The sequence below is a fragment of the Stegostoma tigrinum genome, chromosome 27 (genome assembly GCF_030684315.1).
Source record: "Stegostoma tigrinum isolate sSteTig4 chromosome 27, sSteTig4.hap1, whole genome shotgun sequence".
NCBI classification, from domain to species: Eukaryota; Metazoa; Chordata; class Chondrichthyes; order Orectolobiformes; family Stegostomatidae; genus Stegostoma; species Stegostoma tigrinum.
Window position 1 is genome coordinate 3567062 of NC_081380.1, and position 19223 is coordinate 3586284.

The window sequence follows — 19223 nt, forward strand, 5'->3', positions numbered from 1 at the left end:
TTAGGTCTCTGGTAGCGAACAGATTTGATCTCTTGTTGGCAGGAAGGAAGTGACCACTCTAGAGAGGATACAGTGGGGATTTCTGAGGATGTTTCCAGTCATGGAGAATTTTAATGTTGTAGGAATGTTGGACAGGTTAGGGTTGCCTTTTTTGTAATGGAGCAGCTGAGGGATATACCATGGAAGTGTATAAAGTTATGAGGGATCTAGACAGATTGGATAGGAAGAATTGACTTCTGTTAGAGGAGAGGTCTGTAAGAAGGAGGGATAGATTTACAGTAACTAGTAGAAGGATTAGAAAGTTTTGAGGAATAGTTTTTCACTCAGAGGGTAGTAGAGGCAGATATCCTCAAGACAATGAAAATATACTTGGACATGCACAACCCAAAGGATCAAACTCTGGGCTGGTTCTTTTTCAACCAGCTAGAACACATTGGAATTAATGGTCTATTTCCGTAAACCTTTTTATGTTTCTACATTTCAAATTTCTATAGAAGAACGATAAGTTTGATCCACCCGTCCATCTATATCGCCAGAGTAATTTTGACCATGAACAAACAAACAAACATGCAACCAATAATGAATATTCCTGGAACTCTGCTGAACAATTAATAATTTTAGTTAATAAAGTGTGAAGCTGGATGAACACAGCAGGCCAAACAGCATCTCAGGAGCACAAAAGCTGACGTTTCAGACCTAGACCCTTCATCAGAGAGGGGGATGGTGTGAGGGTTCTGGAATAAATAGGGAGAGAGGGGGAGGTGGACCGAAGATGGAGAGAAAAGAAGATAGGTGGAGAGGAGAGTATAAGTGGGGAGGTAGGGAGGGGATAGGCCAGTCCAGGGAAGATGGACAGGTCAAGGAGGTGGGATGAGGTTAGTAGGTAGGAAATGGAGGTGTGGCTTGAGGTGGGAGGAAGGGATGGGTGAGAGGAAGAACAGGTTAGGGAGCCAGAGACAGGCTGGGCTGGTTTTGGGATGCAGTGGGGAGAGGGGAAGAGCTGGGCTGGTTGTGTGGTGCAGTGGGGGAAGGGGACAAACTGGGCTGGTTTTGGGATGCGATAGGGGAAGGGAAGATTTTGAAGGGTCTAGGCCCGAAACGTCAACTTTTGTGCTCCTGAGATGCTGCTTGGCCTGCTGTGTACATCCAGCTTCACACTTTATTATCTTGGATTCTCCAGCATCTGCAGTTCTCATTATCAATAATTTTATTTATTTCCTTTAGCAGTAAATGCTGGTGATGTCTGAAGGAAGCAGGCTAAAAATGTTGGATCAACACAGGATTAATGTTTGAGAACAAGGACTGTTCATGAGAACAAGGAAAAGTTTGAGGTGTCAGGGATTTCAAGCAAATATAGAGTCAAAGATTAGAAAGAGGAGGGAAATATCAGAAGGGCAGGTTTGTGGTAGAATCTAGCACCTTTCAACTAGTGAAACATCACACAGGAGCATTATAAACAGTATTTGACTTTGAGCCATGTAAGGAGATATCGGGCTGTATGAGTGGGGTTTTAAAGTGCTTTATAGTGAGGTAGAGAGGCAAGAAGTTAAGGAGGGAATTCTGGACTTCAGGATTCAAGTAGCTGCAGATAAAGGGTTAGGGTTAGGTTAGGTTCGGTTTGAAGGGAATCTGGAAGACCGGAGCTGTAGAGGCATGGGACTGGAGGATGTCCCACAGAAAGGGAGGAGTGGGGCTAAGGAGGGATTTTAAAGTAAGGATTTGAATATGTTGTTCAGTGTGTGTGGGGGTGATGGCATGACACTCTGACTTTAACCATTTGTTATTCACCACAGGGGTTTCTGGTTATTGCCCAGAGCCTAAACCGGAGGTATCCTAGATAGGCTTCTCCCATGGCTCTCAATCCCTTGACCTCCAACACCAGAAAGGTGCCCAGCAAATGTCCGGTCAGTCTTGGGTGTGACCCATTTCTTGTATTATAATTGATTTACCCTATGAGGAGACATGGAGAAAGAGTGTTCCATTATGAGGAGAGAGCCAAGAAACAAGTGGAAGGGAATAGTAGTAGTAATATGGTAGTAGATTCGCCAACTTTAGGTACATTTAAGTTGTCATTGGATAAGCATATGGACATACATGGAATAGTGTAGGTTAGATGGGCTTCAGATCGGTATGACAGGTCGGCACAACATCGAGGGCCGAAGGGCCTGTACTGTGCTGTAATGTTCTATGTTCTATTAATGAAGTTGAGTGGTTTACAGAATGAGACAGAGTTTGATGGAAAGTGAAGCAGAATAAAAAGGAATTTGTGGCATTAATCCCTCAACAAGCTCTGACTCATAGATGTGTGAGAACCACTAAAGTGGAAATGTTCAGATGATAATCTATTCTACATTCTGTAGAAACCCCAGACAAGTCAGGAGCCAAGAGCACCTCCCAAATCTAATGACTCAACTTGATTGTCATTTTTAAAAAAATCTTTATTGATTGAAGGCCTGAATCCTTGTGACATTAAAGTATCAAATGGGGACTATGTGAGGTCAGCCTCCACCAAATAGTAACATCAGTGAGATGGGAGGGTGAGAGAGAGAGAGATAGTGGAATTTGAGATGGCACAGAGAAAGAAATTGTTGAGACTGAGGTCTGCAGTGGGGACAGTGCAGAAGGCATGATTTTGGGCAGAGAACCCAGATAAGGGGAAGTGAGGCAGAGCATGACAAGCTTGTTTGTGGGTTAGGTGGAAAAATAGCCTGTTGGCACCTCTTTCTGACTGTTAGGTGACCTGGGAAACAATAGCTGGAGATGATAAATCCAAACTGCTGACAAAAATTAAGGCCTTGTTTAAATATGGTCTTTCCAGACCTACGCATTTTTATCTTTACTCATTCATGGGATGAGGGCCATCACTGTCTAGGCAGCATTTGTTGCCCATCCGTAATGGCCCAGAGGGCTGTTAAGAATCAACCACATTGCTGTTGGTCTGGAGTCACATGTAGGCCAGACCAGGTAAGGATGGCAGTTTCCTTCACTAAAGGACATTAGTGAACCATGATGGATTTTTCCTGACAAACAACAATGGATTCATGATCATTATTAGCCTCTTAATTCCAATTTTTTTTTAATTGAATTGAATAATTTTTGAAGTGCTACCATGTGCAATGTCAGGATTTGAACCTGGGTCTCTGGATTAACAATTCCAGTAATAATACCATTAGACTATGCCTCCGCATACATGTACGTAAGTGTGTGTTTCATAATTTAACCCTTCCCCATCACTGCTTAAAGCACAAGTGTTTTTGGATAACACACTAGTATGATCAAGTCTCTCCTCTGAAACGTCTTTGTTCCAATAAATGCCACTCTTACCAGTGATGCCTACATCTGGAGAATGAATCAAGAAGAGGTTGTTTACTGTTGTGGATGTGTCACTGAGTAAGCTTCCATGTAGAGATAGGTAGTGATGTACAATATAATCTGCACTGTTCTCAATTCACTTTCCTCTGGGTGGTCTTTTCTCTTGGAGGATTAGTGGATTGAATGAGCCCAGACTCCAGTGTTAGTTCACAATGGGTACAGGTGCAAAAAATGTACATAGCTTTGCAACTGCTGACTGCTGAGGGGCCATGTAGCACCTTTGGAAGATTCTATCTCATGGGTAGCTGCTTTAACATTTGGTGAGCGTAATCACTGAGCAGGACATCGCCGTGATCTTTATAAGGGTCACATTGTCTCTGCTAGTCTCTCAGCTAGGAAGCTATTAGTGCATCAGTCTGCTCTTTTCAGACAGCAAATAGGATGAAATTTCAGCATCACTCTGCTGCTGCTTTACAAGATTCACAGTGATAAACTTGGCCAAGAATGTGAAGGGGCGGAAATCTGTCAGAACCTGAGTTCAGCTGTGAAAAGGCCTGTGCCTGCACTTCAATGTTCTTACTTGGGCTCAATGTTAGACCTCAGGCCTCTTGATAGTAAGTTTAAAACAAATTTATTTTGCATATTTATCTGGCAGTAGCCTGATGATTGGACCCAAGAGATGGGTGGACATGGGGAAGGGGAGCTGGAAATTGGGGGTGAGAAGAGGGGGTCTTTGATTAAGATACCACAAAGTTGCCAAATGCACTCCTGCTTTTCTGGTTTCACAGTTTTATTTTGTATTTTTAAAAAAATCACTTTGGAGAAGGAGTGAAAACAGGCACAATGTGCCTTCTGTGCTAATAAAGCATGCGTGTTTGAATGCCTGGCTGCAGATTAGGGGCCTAATTGGTGATTACTGTGATTTAAACATGCCTGAAGCTGTCAAAGCAGAGATGTGCAGCTTTCACACTTGAGCGCTGATTAGGAACAATTTATGTGGAGCAGTTTATGTAACATCCGCATGTGCACCATTCTTGTCCACATGCACAACCATATGGATACATACATGTCCACATAAACCTGCATATATACACATACATCTATGCATAACCACACACGCGCACACACGCACACACACGCACACACACACACACACACATTGTATGCTGTCTGACATACTTCTAAATTTTTTCAGATACGGAGGCTTCAAGGGAGAGGGTATGCAGATCACAGAGTTTTGGTAGAGGAAATTCAGAGAAGGACAGATGGCTGACATCTAGTCACCTAATCCTCCCATCACTCTCTTGTGGCCTCATATCTTATCCCATTCTTCATTGCCACCAGCAAGGTCCCCGTGACCCAGACTGTTTTCTCCATGGTGACTCATAAATTGTGGAACAGCACAGCACTTACTATGTTTAGTCCTGAGACAATTCACAGAACAAATTTTTCTTGAATGTGGTAGTTTTGATACTGTGTTCTAGATAGATGCCCGATGTTATGTGGCAATCAGCAAAACAAAATGGTAGGAGCTACGGAGATAATGGGAACTGCAGATGCTGGAGAATCCAAGATAACAAAGTGTGAAGCTGGATGAACACAGCGGGCCAAGTAGCATCTCAGGAGCACAAAAACTGACGTTTCAGGTTGAGGCCCTTCAGCAGAGAGGGAGATGGGGAGAGGGTTCTGGAATAAATAGGGAGAGAGGGAGAGGTGGACCGAAGATGGAGAGAAAAGAAGATAGGTGGAGAGGAGAGTATAGGTGGGGAGGTAGGGAGGGGATAGGTCAGTCCAGGGAGGACGGACAGGCCAAGGAGGTGGGATGAGGTTAGTAGGGAGGAAATGGAGGTGCGGCTTGAGGTGGGAGGAGGGGATAGATGAGAGGAAGAACAGGTTAGGGAGGCGGGGACAAGCTGGGCTGGTTTTGGGATGCAGTGGGGGGAGGGGACGAGCTGGGCTGGTTTTGGGATGCAGTGGGGGAAGGGGAGATTTTGAAGCTTGTGAAGTCCACATTGATACCATTGGGCTGCAGGGTTCCCAAGCGGAATGTGAGTTGCTGTTCCTGCAACCTACGGGTGGCATCATTGTGGCACAGCAGGAGGCCCATGATGGACATGTCGTCTAAGGAATGGGAGGGGGAGTTAAAATGATTCGTGACTGGGAGGTGCAGTTGTTTATTGCGAACCGAGTGGAGGTGTTCTGCAAAGCGGTCCCCAAGCCTCCGTTTGGTTTCCCCAATGTCGAGGTAGCCACACCGGGTACTGTGGATACAGTATACCACATTGGCAGATGTGCAGGTGAACATTTGCTTAATATGGAAAGTCATCTTGGGGCCTGGGATAGGGGTGAGGGAGGAGGTGTGGGGGCAAGTGTAGCATTTCCTGCAGTTGCAGGGGAATGTGCCGGGTGTGGTGGGGTTGGAGGGCAGTGCGGAGCGGACAAGGGAGTCGCGGAGAGAGTGGTCTCCCCGGAAGACAACTCCCCTCTAACCCCACCACACCACACTCCCCTCCAACCCAACCACACCCGGCACCTTCCCCTGCAACTGCAGCAAGTGCTACACTTGCCCCCACACCTCCTCCCTCACCCCCATCCCAGGCCCCAAGATGACTTTCCATATTAAGCAGATGTTCACCTGCACATCTGCCAATGTGGTATACTGTATCCATTGTATTCGGTGTGGCCTCCTGTACAGTGGGGAAACCAAACGGAGGCTTGGGGACCGCTTTGCAGAACACCTCCGCTTGGTTCGCAATAAACAACTGCACCTCCCAGTCGCGAACCATTTCAACTCCCCCTTCCATTCCTTCGACGACATGTCCATCATGGGCCTCCTGCAGTGCCACACTGATGCCACCCGAAGGTTGCAGGAACAGCAACTCATATTCTGTTTGGGAACCCTGCAGCCCAATGGTATCAATGTGGACTTCACAAGCTTCAAAATCTCCCCTTCCCCCATTGCATCCCAAAACCAGTCCAGTTTATCCCCTCCCCCCACTGCATCCCAAAACCAGCCCAGCTTGTCCCCGCCTCCTTAACCTGTTCTTCCTCTCACCTATCCCCTCCTCCCACCTCAAGCCGCACCTCCATTTCCTACCTACTAACCTCATCCCACCTCCTTGACCTGTCCGTCCTCCCTGGATTGACCTATCCCCTCCCCACCTATACTCTCCTCTCCACCTATCTTCTTTTCTCTCCATCTTCGGCCCGCCTCCCCCCCCTCCCTATTTATTCCATCCCCCCTCTGATGAAGGGTCTCGGCCTGAAACATCAGTTTTTGTGCTCCTGTGATGCTGCTTGGCCTGCTGTGTTCTTCCAGCTTCACACTTTGTTATCTTGGTAGGAGCTACACATGACTTTACCTAATATTAAAAATCCATAGCAGATACTTGTTTTTCTTATCAACCTGTTCAGAGATGTTTCTAGACACCTCTGGAGCAGGTGGGGCTAGAACCCAGACCCCCTGGTGCAGAGGTAGGAACACTGCTACTGCACGATAAGAACTCCTAAATGCTTGTTTATTCTTACTCAGCTGGCTGCATTCAAATGAGGTTTCAATAAAACACATGCAGATAGTTTAATGAGCTCTACCAGGTCTTGCATGGAGACAAGTTAAACCATTGTCGCGCAGCTTTAGACCCCAATTTCACCTCCCAAGGGCTTCTTAGTTGCCTGGAGAGAACCATTTCCCATCTTGTTGGTGGGAAGTGTAGCCATGGTCTAAATGTGCCTGGGTGTAATGGCACATTTCAGTGCATGAAAGGACTCCTTTGGCTTTCTGTTGGAGGAGATTCAATTTTTCTTTGCACTCCCTTTGCCCCACACCCTTGCAGAAGCTGGTTCCTCTGTTGTAAATGTGGCATGAAAATTGGATTTCCTCCCTCACACCCTTTATAGGGCTTAGGATTTTGGAAACCCCTCAAAAGCTTGCCAGATTTAAGAGTTTGTGAAGCAGTTGGAAAGCCTATTGAGGGTTCTGGAACATTCTGAAAAGTATATGTGAAGTGTTTTCACGCCTTCAGACGACAGTATCAAGTGCTGTATAGTGATGTAAATGGTTTTAATTTTATTGATGCATCATAATGATCTGTCTTTAAAGGGTAAATTGACCCTTGCATTGACCAGAAATGTGTATTTGTTCACATATATTGCAATGCCACAAGGCAGTGAAAAATGTTGCAAATGCCTTCCTAGCCTGTATTGTCACCTTTTCTACATGATTTAAATGACACTGACTAATTTAAAAGACAACTGGTTTGGGAACTTGAAAAAAGTGTATCTATGTTGAAAAAGAATGTAACAACTGATCCATTACATAGGCTGACAAGCAATCTGCTTTGCAAGTAATAAGAGGCACTACTATTCGTTCCTTCTCAAAGTGACCCAGCTTTGGACAGGTGCAGCCATCCGCAATGCTTGGCAGAGTTTCAAGGACTCATGGGTTTCATCTATTTATCTGGAATGAATGATGGTTTCAAGAAGTTGTAATATTAATACATCATCATGTGTCACATGAACACAATAATATGGCATCTGAATTGTTGCAAACCAAGTTCCTACTATCCCGTATGACAGAATTGCCAGTTTTTTTTCACATTGAACAATGCACACCTCAGAATCAATGGAATGCAGGCTTTTATTAGATGATCTGAAGTTTACTTTTCTCCTTAAGGAAAGTAAAATATTTTGCATTGTTATTGTGTGGGACTTGAGAACTATTCATAGTGAAAACTTGATGAGTGGCTTTGAAAGATACATGGGAGGCATGGAAATGGCATGGAGTGACATGGGCTGGTATAGATGTGGGTTCAGGAGGAGAGATGATTTTCAGGGGTCCTTCAAACACTATTGGCAATTAGGATACTTTGTTGGAGTACATAGGTGGGCTTTCTAATGGGCCTACCTCCATAACTCACTCCACATGCAGTCCAGTGTGGCATGCAAACTGTGCTGGAAGTCCAACTGTGGTGTGAAAAGATAAAATTGATGTGGCAAATCAAACACAGGCCAAGTGTTCAGTTAGTGAGCTGTGAAAATGTTCAAGCTGGGTTTTCCCAGCTCAGGGAAAGATTTGGCACTGTGTTGCAGGCACTGTATAAAATAAGTAGTTTTTGTTGTTGAAATGCTGGAGAGCTACCTCTTGCTTGAGCTCCATTCAATCATTAAGCTAACAGATCCTGCCCCTGATGGGGTGTGTAAGCACGCGTTGCTGCATACACAGTGTATCACTAAGTATGCAGCAGTGTTACCAAGTAGGGATAATAGGAAGTGCCGATGCTGGAGTCTGAGATAACAAGGTGTGGAGCTGGAGGAACAGAAGTTGCCCCTCTGGACTCTTTTGTATCCATCCCCTCTCACCTTCTGAAGAAGGGTCCAGACCAGAAACATCAGCTGATAGTCTGCTGTGTTCTTCCAGCTCCAGAGTATTGATGAACGTGCAGCCTACTCTGATGTGCACACAGTGTGTATATTGATGAGTTCACTGTACTCTGTTACATGTAGGTGAGTGGTTTCTGTGGGTCAGATGCATTAATGCAGTATATGTACATTCAGCAATTGTAAATACAGCGAGGATTAACCTATGGAAGATAAGTAGAAGCAGATTAATTCATCCACAGGTCACTGATGCTGGCTGAAGGAGACTTTTAGCCACTACCCTGTCTAACAGCAGTATTCAGCACAGCAGTAGGTAAGAAAACTCACTGTCTATTGTCATTCAGCTCAGGTTATTTGCTGTAAATTCTAATTGTGACGATTTTAGACAACTCATGAATTCATGAGAACTAGTTTAGGAGTATTTGAAAATGGCTAGAGACTAGTTCAATTCAATTTTAGGTTAAGTGTTTAACAGCTGTCAGAGAACGGAAATCCTTATCCCATCTGTCAGGCTAGTGTTTGTCTCAAGCCTATGAGTTGAACAATGACCAGTTTTCAGCAAACTTTGTTGAGCTTTGTTTTGTGTTTGCCTCAGTGCAACATGACTCAATGATAAATGAGGTGAAGCTGGGATGCAGAGAACTTGCACAGTTCGAGTCAGAGTGTCGTAGAGGTTTACAACATGGAAACAAGCCTCTCAGCCCAAGTTGTCCATGCAGCCCAGTTTTCACAATTTAAACTGGTCCTATTTGCAGGCATTTGGTCCCTATTCCTCCATACCTCTCTCATCAATGTAGCTGTCCAAATGTTTCTTAAATGACAAAATTGTACTCGCCTCCACTACTACTTCTGCAGCCTGTTCCAGACACATACTACTCTCTCTGTGAAAAAGTTGCCCCTCTGGACCTTTCTGTATCTCTCCCCTCTCATCTTAAGTCTATGTCCTCTAGCTTCAGCCTCCTGTATTGTGGGGACATGCTGTTGGCTATCTACCTTATCTATGTCTGTAATAATCTTAAAGACTACTGTGAGGTCACCCCTCAGCCTCCTATGCTCCAGCTCCACACTGTATCAAATCTGATCTGATCATGCTCCTTTGAAGCACATTGGGTTTGACTTTGCTAAATAAATGCAAGCTGTCGTTGGAGTGACAACATTTGAATTGACCATGGGAATGTCCAGTTAGTTCAATATGTTTATATGAAATATCAGTTTTCCTCAACTCAACAGAGTTGCAGGACAAGGTAACTGTGCCTTAGTACGACAGTAGTTTTTGGAGCCAGCTAATAGAAAGGCCTGCGTGAAGCTGACTATTAAATTTGTAAACTCAGATCTTAATGATGTGTGATTTGCCTCATAATGACAAATTTCTGTCAGACTTGAGAAGGGGGATTGTGGGGGAAGGGCACATGAAGAAAAGTGGTCAGTCTTGTATTGGAACATTTGACAGAATGTCAGCACAACCAACAGTGTAGTGTTGCCAACATTCCACCCACTCCCAAACCTCAACCACATTACTCAGGACTACTGCGAAACCTCCTGACACTTAAAGGTTAGGGGTTTTTGACACGACTGCGAGTCCGTGTCAGGCAAAAAAAAATTTCAAAAGGTACTAGGCATTCTTAGTTAGGAAAATGTTGAGATATTGGTCGCGATTGGAGCAGAATGTTTTATGTGGGACATTGATAAATCGAGTGAATGTGTAAAACTGGGAATTTGATGTGGTGAGGTGGGAAGCCTCCCACCCAGGAACCTAGGTGATTCAAATAATTTTCCAGTCAGCTTCTAGTTTCCCGCAATGGAGCATAGGCCAGTTTTAGGTGGTTGTAAGTGAACACATGACATCAGGCTGGAATTTCGTGGTTGATGGTAGGGGAGGGGGCATGTTCAGTGCCCCAGGTAGTCATAGAGACCTTCCGTCCTTACCCGCAGCAATCCATACCCATTACAATAGTTGCAGGCTTCATGGGGAAATTCAAATGGTTCCAGTAGTCCACTTTGAACTTCCTATGTGTTGCAGCAGTCACAGGCTTCCTAGGACAGAGTGTTCCCTCGCAGCAGTGGCCTGGCTGCTGAAGCCATTTTTTAATTAATGATTTTAAAAATTGGACAGAAGAATCCTCCATCTTGAATTGCTGTCTCAGTTAGTTACATTCCTTCACAGTCACCCTCAGGAGGCTGCTCCTTAATCCTAAGGGAGAATTTTCAGGTCATGGAAACACATCCTGACTGTATCATGTTCCCAGTTGGAAAGGTTAATGTTACTGACCTAGCAATGGCCACCACTGTTGAGCTGTCAGCAAAGGATGGAAATATATGATGTTTGGCAGATGAGAATGCGTTTTTGAACCCAGAGTCGATGTGTAGAATGGAGGAGGAGAGGCAGCTTACCCAGTGGCCTTAGATATATGCCAGTGTAGCCCGATGGCTCGGTGGTTAGCACGACTGCCTCACAGCTTCAGGGGCCCGGGTTCACTTCCAGTCTTGGACCACTGTCTGTGTGGAGTTTGCATATTCTCACCATGTCTGGATGGGTTTCCTCTGGAAGCTCTGATTTCCTCCCAGAGTTCAAAGATGTCAGGGTTAGGTGGATCGGCTATACTAAATTGCCCAGTGTCCAGGGTAGGTAGTAGGTCTGGGTGGAATGCTTTTCAGAGGGTCAGTGTGGATTTGATGGGTCAAATGGCCTGCTTCCACACTATAGGGATTCAATGATGCTCCTTTTATTGTGGTCTTTGGTAGTCTTAAATGGTTTAGGTACCAACAGTCTTTCTTCCTCTGTTGAACTGATGGAGGGGAATTCCATGTATTCACTAAGGGAGGTGGTATGGCTCATCTCCCTGGAGTTTCTTGCCCCTCCTGTCCCTGTTCCTATGCCTTATTTTGAGGGCTGGCCTTCACTACTGTGTCAATCGCCCGTCTGACCCCTCTCGGCCAATGGACATGGGACAGCTACCAGTGAGTCAGATGACTGTTATTTCTTTGCCCATCTCAATTTGAACGTTACTTTACCATTCTTTCCAAGAATAAACACTCTTTTTTCATTACATTGCATTGATAATGGAGTAGGTGATACATAAGTCAAAAACTTGATGGTTGTTATTGTAGTGATTTCATGAGGTCAGCCAGGTACTTGTCATAGAATATGAGTTCCCTGATTGGGGCTGTTAATCTGGTACAATCAGGGAGCCCTGGCTGACAAGTAAAAACAGGAGTGTCAGATATCCTGTCACTCTGAGAGCTGGATCTGAGGGAGCTGGATCAGTGCCAAGGATTTTCCACATGTAATTAGAGGGTGACTTGATGATGTGATGCTGGCCTCTGTGAAGCTATTTCAGTGACAACAAGAGTAAAGCATGCTGCTGAAGAAATTTCCTCGCAACAGTTGTCTTTGAGTTAGGATAAGCATTTCTGGCATCATGTCGTCATTTGGGAAGCTTGACGCATTCAATCCTGCTGTCGAGGACTGGACCCAGTATGTGGAAAGAATGTGTTATCTTTTCTGAGCAAATAACTTTGGGGCAGATGAAAAGCAATGAGTAATTTTCCTGACAGCTTGTGGACTTGCAGCTTCTTTGATTGTTAGGCATCTAACTGTGTCTCAGGCATCGGATAACTAAAACCTTTCAGGAGTTGACTGATTTAGTTAAGGAAATATTCCTGAAATATGAGTCCAGTGATGTGTAAAGTTCGGGTAGATGTGACAGCCCTGAACAAGCACGTGGACCATGTGAAAACTGCAAACTCACAAACGGGTGGGAGCAAAACATGCCCGGTTTCTTGGATCTTCTGGAAAGGCTATTGGAACCCGTGGGTTCTTCCTCTCCCCCAAGCATTAACGAGATCTCTGAATTTGAAATGGACAAGGTGAATTACTCCCTCAACGCCTTTGCCGCCTGAAGAAGGGAATGGATCTCTTCCGAGACATTTGAGGTGCAGGAGGCAGCTTCTGTGCATTATATGCCGCCCGTGCCCAAGGCAAAGTCAGAGGAGCCTGATTCAGGGCTAAAATGTCCCAAGAGGATGTACAAAAGAAAAGAATCAGCCTACATTATTGGACTCAGAGGGAGAGGTATGTGGTGATTTTAATGAGGTCAGCCAGCTGGACCTCATAGAATATGAGTTCATTTGATTGGGGCTATTAATCAGGGAGCCCTGGCTGACAGATATAAACAAGAGAGCCTGAAATCCTGCTTACTCTGAGAGCTGGCTCTGAGGGACCCAGAGTGGTGTCAAGGACGTTTTACTTGTAAATAAAGGGTGACTTGGTGATGTGATATACTGGCCTCTGTGGAGTTATTTCAGTTACGAGGTTTGTTTACATTTGGAGAAGGCTAGTTGTTAATGTGTCACAGTAAAATGAGCTTTAATGCTACACAGGAAATACCAAATTTGGAATGCTGACTTAATGCAGATTTAAGGGCTCTTCCCCCCTCACCCTCCCATTCTCAACAACTGAGAGGGGTCTCCAAGGTTTGCCGAAAATTCCAGTCCCTGGAGTGAGAGGAGCACGTAATGCCCATTGCAGTCACTGGTGTATCCTGTGTTTCCTACTGAGTATCGTTACTATGGAGATGGCAAATTTTAAGGACAGTAGACAGTTTGGAATTCATCTCACTACAATTTATTCTTGTGGGAGAGTTGATCAATTCTTTCAAAGTAATGTTATATCCTTTGTTGAGGAAGAGCAAAGATTAGACTGTGTGACATATGAACTGGTGGGATCTGACAGAGTAAGATATTAAACCCTTAGTTTTGTGTGTAGAATATTAAATGTGAGATTAGACTGTATTCGTTATGCAACAGTGGGATTAGACTGTGTGGGCTCTTAAACAGGGTATTAGAGTGTATGGGATATTAAACACTTAGATCAGACTATCAGTTATTAACCAGTGAAATTGGACTGTGAGAAGTTAACCAGCGAGTGTAGATGATGTAGGTTATTAAAACAGGGATTAGATACCAAACTTCGCATCCAGAGGATCATAAACTGCCATTTTTTTTGCCACTTGCAGATGGATACCCCCACCAGACACACATTCCCCTCCACTCCCTCGTCAACCTTTCGCAAGGACCATTCCAAGTAGGGCACCCTGGCCCACTTCTCTACTCTCAACAGTTTGCACTCTCCCATGGCACTTTATCTCCCTCTTTCTCAGCGCTGTCTCCACATATTCTATTCACTACTTCCCTCCAAACCGATTCCCTCATCATCAGCATAAGTATTACCCTTTTGCAACTGCTTTCTGTTCTGATAAAGACTCACTGGACCCAAAAACTCTGTTTTTGTCTCTACCGATGCTGACATACCTGTGGAGCGTCTGCAGCCTTTTCAGTCTTTGTTTCAGATTTCCAGCATTATCTGCAGTTCTTCGTATCATGTTAGGGATTAGACTGTGTTGGTTATTAAACAGTGGGATCAGCATTGTAGGATATGAAACCTTGAGTTTAGACTGTGTGGATTATTAAACAGTGAAATTAGACAATGTGGGATATTAAACAGTGAGAGCAGATTGTGTGGGATATTAAACAGTGAGAGCAGACTGTGTGGGAGATTAAACAGAGAGACCAGACTGTGTGGGATATAAAATCAATGGGATTGAATCATGTAGATTACTAAAACAGTGAGACTGGATCATATTGGTTCTTAAATAGTGGGTAAGTAAATAGCAGATAGCCCTACAAATTGCCATGAGATTATTTCTGACCTTCAGGGCTGTCAACCAGGAGTTGATCACATCAGGATTTGAGCCTGATTCCCCATTTACCCTTGGTGTCAACTGGAACGAGGAGAGTTTACTTTAGTTATGCTCACAAATGTTGTATCATACCATTATTTGCACTGGCGAGTTTTGAGAAGATTTGTGGCTCAGGTTGAGGTTCTGGATGTAAGTTTGCTCGCTGAGTTGGAAGGTTCATTTTTAGATGTTTTGTCACCTTTTTTTTATTTGAAAAAATATACTTTATTCATAGAAATGTACAAAAAAAAACATTTATACACCTACCCAGTCATGCAAGCCGCTCCGGGTTAGCCAGGGGGTACGTACACCAGCTAAAGGCAAAAACAAAACAAAGAAGTAAAAAAAAACAAAGCAAAAAAAATACCCCGGCAGTCATCTCCCCGCACAGTTCCCGTTGGCCCCCTGACCAGTTGGGGAAGGCGCCAGCTGGGCCCAGTTACCAGATAGGGCCCTTTTTTCTATTCTGGACGAGGGGTTTCATACGGTGGTCTTTCCCCACCGCGCCTTGGCGGCGGCTGCCCCAAGCTTTAGCGCGTCCCTCAGCACGTAGTCCTGGACCTTGGAGTGCGCCAGTCTGCAACACTCGGTCGGGGTCAGTTCTTTCAGCTGGCAGACCAGAAAGTTGTGGGCAGACCAAAGAGCGTCTTTCACGGCATTGATGGTCCTCCAGGTGCAGTTGATGTTGGTCTCGGTGTGCATCCCAGGAAACAGCCCGTAGAGCACGGAGTCCCGTGTCACGGAGGTGCTCGGGACGAACCTTGACAAATACCACTGCATCCCCCTCCAGACCTCCTGTGCATAGGCACACTCAAGGAGGTGATCGACAGTCTTGTCCCCCCTGCAGCCACCTCGAGGGCAGCGTGCGGTGGCGCAGAGATTCCGGGCGTGCATAAAGAATCTCACTGGCAGAGCCCCTCTCACCGCCAGCCAAGCAATGTCCTTGTGCTTGTTTGAAAGTTCTGGCGATGAGGCATTCTGCCAAATGACTTTGGCAGTCTGCGTGGGGAACCACACGACAGGATCCACCCTCTCCTTTTCCCGCAGGGTCTCGAAGATACTACGTGCTGACCACTGCCTGACGGCCTTGCGGTCAAAGGTGTTTCCCTTCAAAAATTTCTCCACGAAGGACAGGTGGTACGGGACGGTCCAACTACTTGGAGCGTTCCGCGGCCACGAGGCCAGGCCCATCCTTCACAACACCGGGGACAGGTAGAGCCTCAGTAAGTAGTGACACTTGGTGTTTGCGTACTGAGGATCTACGCACAGCTTGATGCAGCCGCACACAAAGGTAGCCATCAGGGCGAGGGTGGCGTTCGGTACACCCTTTCCCTCATTTTCCGGGTCTTTGTACATGGTGTCCTTGTGGACCGGGTCCATCCTTGACCCCCAAATGAAGTGGAAGATGGCCCGGGTGACCGCAGCGGCACAGGTCCAGGGAATAGGCCAGGCCTACGCCACATACAACAGTACCGAAAGCCCCTCGCACCTGACAACCAGGTTTTTACCCGTGATGGAGAAGGACCGGAGTGTCCACCTGCCCAGTTTCTGCTTCAGTTTGGTGATACGCCCTCCCAAGTCTTAGTGCACGCCCCAGCTCCACTGAACCAAACACCCAGCACCTTCAGGTAGTCTGTCCTGACGGTAAAGGGGATGAAGGAGCGGTCGTCCCAGTTCCCGAAGAACATGACCTCGCTCTTACCCCTATTGATTTCAGCACCCGAAGCCAGTTCAAACTGGCCGCAGATGTCCAACAGCCTACTCACCGACTGACAATCGGTGCAGAAGACGGCAACGTCGTCCATGTACAGGGAGGTCTTGACCTGAAGGCTTCCGCTGCCTGGGATAGTCACGCCCTTCAGGCTCACGTCCTTCCTGATGGATGTGGCGAAGGGCTCCACACAGCACATGAACAAGGCAGGAGAGAGCGGGCAGCCCTGCCTGACTCTAGATCTGACGGGAAAACTGTCCGATTCCTACCCGTTGATCGAGACTGCGCTAACGATGTTGGTGTAGAGCAGCCGGATCCAATTGTGGATGCCCTCCCCGAACCCCAATTTGGAGAGGACGTCCCTCATGTAAGCATGAGAAACCCTGTTGAAGGCCTTCTCCTGGTCCAGGCTGACAAGGCAGGTGTCCACCCACCTGTCCTGCACTTAGGCGATCGTATCCCTGATGAATGCGAGGCTCTTGGCAGTCTTCCTGCCCGGCACAGCACAGGTTTTGTCAGGGTGAATCACGACTCCAGGTCAGACCTGACCCGGTTGGCTATGACCTTGGCCAGGATTTTGTAGTCCACGTTCAATAGTGAAATGGGACGCCAATTCTTAATTTCTTCCCTCTCCCCCTTCCTCTTGTAAATGAGGGTGATGATGCCTTTCCTCATGGACTTGCACATTTCCCCTGCCCGAAGCGCACTATTGTACACCTCCAGCAGGTCCTGGCTGACCAGGTCCCACAGAGCGGAATACAGCTCGACCGGTTAGCTGTCGCTCCCGGGAGTCTTATTCCTCTCCAAGGACTTGAGGGCTCTGGTCAGCTCGTCCAGGGATATTGGCCGGTCCAGCCACTCCCTCATGCCGTCGTCTAAGACCTCCGTGATAGACGACAGGAATGACTCGGAGGCCGTGCTGTCCGTGGGCTTCGCGTCGTACAGTCCGGCATAGAAGGATCTGCTGATCCTCAAAATGTCGGGCCGAGACAACGTCACCGAGCCGTCGTCCTCCTTCAGCCGTCTAAGCACAGAGCTCTTTTTGTGCACCTTCGGAAAGAAGAAACGCAAGCACGTCTCGTCCTGCTCCACGGAGCGGACCCTGGACCGGAAGATTATCCTGGAGGCCTCCGCAACGAAGAGCGAGGCTTGTTGGCCCCTCACCTTGCGGAGGTCCTCCGTGACATCGACCCCCATCAACTGCAGAAGGAGCAGGTTCTGCACCCTTTCCTGGAGTCGCGACAGCTTTCCCCGCCTCTCTCTCGCCTTCCAAACGCCCTTGAGGACAAAGAACCTCTTGATGTTCTCCTTCACCGTCTCCCACCAGTCGCCCGGAGACTCAAAGAGGGGTTTCACGGTTCTCCAACCAGCGTGCTCCCTCTTAAGCTCCTCGACGTTCTCTGGGGTCAACAGAGTCATGTTGAGCTTCCACGCCCCCTTGCCGGCCTGCTGGTCGTCCTGTAAGTGACAGTCGGCCAGCAGGAGGCAGTGGTCAGAGAAGAACGCCGGCTCGACGCCGGTGGACCTGATCGAGAACGCCCGTGACACAAACAGGAAGTCTATCCTTGAGCAGATTGACTCGTCTGGCCGCGACCAGGTATATCTCCGCTGCGCTCCGTCTGCAGAGGTGCTGAAGACATTGAGCAGCTTGGCGTTCTTCACCGTACCCATCAGGAATCTGGATGTGACATCCAGTTGACTCCACCCACCCGCTGTCCCCATGCAGGATCTTCCATCTGCATCGATGATGCAGTTGAAGTCTCCACCTAGGATGACCTGCCTGGACGTAGCCAGCAGGGGTGGAAGCTGCTGCAGGACAGCCAACCGCTCAGTCCGTACCGCTGGGGCGTACACGTTGATCAGCCTCAGGGGAGCGTTCCTGTAGGTGACATCAGCCACTAGGAGGCACCCCCCCACCACCTCCTGAACTTGAGAGATGGTGAAGTTGCGCCCCCGCAGCAGAACAGCCAGGCCCAAGGACCGACAGTCGTTACCCCCCCGACCAGATCGAAGGCCCACAGGTCCAGGCGCCGGACCATTTCCCGTACCTGCTGAGGTGCAGTATCCCGCACTGCTGCAGAAACAGGAGGTCTGCCTTGACGGTGGTCAGGTAGGCCAATGTGGATACACATCTTGCGGTGGACTTGACGCTGCGCACATTAATGCTCGCAACTCGTACCCCCATTGTGGGCAGTGACCGCAGTACCCTCCCCAAGTCCGAGGTCCAGCCCCTCCATCTGTCCCTTCATGCCCATTGCCCAGGCTAACTGCTGGACGCTCTCCGGGCTCAGAAAACCATCCGTGCTACCTTCCGGGTGGCATGCCCCCCGTCGGGGGTACAGAGGCAGGAGAGTCCGGCTCTGGATCAGGCTGGGACATGCTGTTTCCTCCTTCCTGCCTGAAAGTTTCGGGGGGCCCTCCAGGGCCCCAGCGGCGCATGGCTGGGTGTCGGAGGTAGCCTCAGGATGCCTCCCATCACCTGGAAGCGGAGTGCTGCTTTCCTTCTCCCTTGAGATCTTTAGCTTCTGCTTTGGGCGGGCCTCCTCTGAATCTCCCTCGTCAGAGGAGCTCTTATAGCCCCCGTAGCTGCCTTTTCCCGCCTGATGGTTGCGGTGCCTGGGCCCGCCGGCGCGCCTTCCTCCTCGCTTTCCGGACCGTCGTTCACTCCCCTGGGTCACCTGTCGCGTCCTCCATTGACTCCGGGTTGTCGGGGGGCAGCGGAGCCTGCAGGGGCGCTTTGCTGGCCTCTGGTCCATCCTGCGGGGCTGGGCCCTCCTGCACGACCTGGCCCTCCTGCACATTAGGGGGGTCCTTGCAGGGCCCTGGTGCTTTCCTCTCCTCCAGGGGGGCTTGCCCTGCATTGCCCCTGCCGGCAACCTGGGCGTAGGTGGTCCCCTGCTGCGGGCATGCCCTTTAGAGGTAGCCCGCTTCCCCACAAAGGTTACAGCTTTTTTCTTTTGGGCAATCCTTTGCAAGGTGTCCCTCCTCCCTGCAGATGGTGGCTTTGCAGTCGGCCGCCATGTGACCTGACCTGCCACAGGCATGGCAGACTTTAGGTTGCCCTGTGTAAGTCAGGTAGCCCTTAC

At 47.7% G+C, this 19223-nt stretch overlaps 1 protein-coding gene across 8 annotated transcripts in view; it reads left to right on the plus strand.

Moving 5' to 3' along the window:
• The window catches only part of camkk1a (calcium/calmodulin-dependent protein kinase kinase 1, alpha a), a 302104-nt gene that overhangs the window by 128575 nt on the left and 154306 nt on the right, over positions 1 to 19223 (plus strand). Inside the window, exon 1 of one of the 8 annotated variants that reach the window (XM_059655224.1) lies at positions 8894 to 9001. The exons of the other annotated variants lie outside the window; for them this stretch is intronic. The gene's annotated coding sequence lies outside the window, so the exon portion shown is untranslated. Of the gene's footprint in view, positions 1 to 8893; positions 9002 to 19223 lie in introns of those variants that run through there. 8 annotated transcript variants of the gene reach the window in all.